At 47.5% G+C, this 2,466-nt stretch overlaps 1 pseudogene across 1 annotated transcript; it reads left to right on the forward strand.

Annotated features, from left to right (window-relative positions):
- Window positions 1-407: 407 nt before the first annotated feature.
- Window positions 408-1,110, forward strand: LOC104668785 (annotated as a pseudogene). The gene has a single exon (XR_004058450.1). The product of XR_004058450.1 is annotated as a 60S ribosomal protein L14 pseudogene (transcript).
- Window positions 1,111-2,466: the final 1,356 nt, after the last annotated feature.

The following is a 2,466-nucleotide window of genomic DNA, read 5'->3' on the forward strand; positions in this document are numbered from 1 at the left end:
CCGGTCTTGCTGGGTTGGGGAAGTTCTCCTGGATAATATCCTGAAGAGTGTTTTCCAACTTGGTTCCATTCTCCCCATCACTTTCAGGTACACCAATCAAACGTAGGTTTGTTTTTTTCACATAGTCCTATATTTCTTGGAGGCTTTGTTCATTCCTTGTCATTCTTTTTCCTCTAATCTTGTCTTCACACTTTATTTCATTAAGTTGGTCTTCAATCTCTGATATCCTTTCTTCCACTTGATCAGTTCAGCTATTGACACTTGTGTATGCTTCACAAAGTTCTTGTGCTGTGTTTTTCCACTCCACCAGGTCATTTATGTTCTTCTCTAAACTGGTTATTCTAGTTAGCAATTCCTGTAACCTTTTATCAAGATTCTTAGCTTCCTTCTCACCTAATGCTGCCAACATGGTGTTCAGGTGCTTCATGGAGGTTAGCCGGGTGGCCTATGTCTCCTTTGGACCTCATGCCAGAAAATTGGTTGCGATTGTAGATGTTATTGATCAGAACAGGGCTTTGGTCGATGGACCTTGCACTCAAGTGAGGAGACAGGCCACGCCTTTCAAGTGCATGCAGCTCACTGATTTCATCCTCAAGTTTTCACACAGTGCCCTCCAGAAGTATGTCCGACAAGCCTGGCAGAAGGCAGACATCAATACAAAATGGGCAGCCACACAATGGGCCAAGAAGATTGAAGCCAGAGAAAGGAAAACCTAGATGACAGATTTTGATCATTTTAAAGTTATGAAGGCAAAGAAAATGAGGAACAGAATAATCAAGAATGAAGTTAAGAAGCTTCAAAAGGCAGCTCTCCTGAAAGCTTCTCCCAAAAAAGCACCTGGTACTAAGGGTACTGCTGCTGCTGCTACAGCTGCTGCAGCCGCTGCTAAAGTTCCAGCAAAAGAGATGACCACCGCGAGTAAAAAGGCTCCAGCCCAGAAGGTTCCTGCCCAGAAAGCCACAGGCCAGAAGGCTGCACCTGCTCCAAAAGCTCAGAAGGGTCAGAAAGCTCCAGTCCAGAAAGCACCTGCTCCAAAGGCATCTGGCAAGAAAGCATAAGTGACAATCAAAAAAAGTAATAAAGGTTCTTTTTGACATGAAAAAAAAAAAAGATTCTTAGCTTCCTTGCATTGGGTTAGAACATGCTCCTTTAGCTTGGAGGAGTTTGTTATTACCCACCTTCTGAAGCCTACTTCTGTCAATTTGTCAAACTCATTCTCCATCCAGTTGTGCTCCCTTGCTGGCGAGGAGTTGTGATTCTTTGGAGGAGAAGAGGCATTCTGGTTTTTGGAATTTTCAGCCTTTTGTGCTGTTTTTTCCTCATCTTCATGGATTTATATACCTTTGGTCTTTGATGTTGGTGACCTTTGGATGGGTTTTTTGAGTGGACATCCTTTTGGTTGATGTTAATTTTATTTCATTCTATTTGTTAGTTTTCCTTATACCAATCAGTCCCCTTTGCTGCAGGTCTGCTGGAGTTTGCTGGAGGTCCACTTCAGATGCTGTTTGCCTGGGTATCACCATCAGAGGCTGCAGAACAGCAAAGATTGCTGACTGTGTCTTCCTCTGGAAGCTTTGTCCCAGAGGGGCACCAGCCAGATGCCAGCTAGAGCTCTCCTGTATGAGGTGTCTTTCGACCCCTGCTGGGAGGTGTCTCCGAGTCAGGAGGCACGGGTGTCAGGGACCCACTTGAGGAGGCAGTGTGTCCTTTAGCAGAGCTCAAGCGCTGTGCTGGGAGATCTGCTGCTCTCTTCAGAAGCAGCAGGCAGGAACATTTAACTCTGCTGAAGCTGCGCCCATAGCCACCCCTTTGCCTAGGTGTTTTGTCCCAGAGAGATGGGAGTTTTATCTATAAGCCCCTGAGTGGGGTTGCTGCCTTTCTTTCAAAGATGCCTTGCTCAGAGAGGAGGAATCTAGAGAGGAAGTCTAGCTACACTGGCTTTGCCATGCTGCAGTGGACTCCACCCAGTTCGAACTTCCTAGAGGCTTTGTTTACACTGTGAGGGGAAAACATGCCTACTCAAGCCTCAGTAATGGTGGACGCCCCTCCCCCCACCAGGCTTGAGCATCCCAGGTCCACTTGAGACTGCTGTGCTGGCAGCAAGAATTTCAAGCCAGTGGATCTTAGCTTGCTGGGTTCCTTGAGGTGGGATCCGCTGAGCTAAACCACTTGGCTCCCTGGCCACAGCCCCCTTTCCAGGGGAGTGAATAGTTCTGTCTCACTGGTGTTCCAGGTGCCACTGCGGTATGAAAAAAAACTCCTGCAGCTAGCTTTTTGTGTGCCTAGATGGTAGCCCAGTTTTGTGGTTGAAAAACCCAGGGCCCTGGTGGTGTAGGCACCTGAGGGAATCTCCTGGTCTGCAGGTCGCGAAGACTGTGGGAAAAGCATAGTATCTGGGCCGGAATGCACCATTCCTTACGGTACAGTCCATCACAGCTTCCCTTGGCTAGGGGAGGGAGTTCCCTG

This window comes from Rhinopithecus roxellana, chromosome 7, assembly GCF_007565055.1.
Source record: "Rhinopithecus roxellana isolate Shanxi Qingling chromosome 7, ASM756505v1, whole genome shotgun sequence".
Lineage (NCBI taxonomy): Eukaryota > Metazoa > Chordata > Mammalia > Primates > Cercopithecidae > Rhinopithecus > Rhinopithecus roxellana.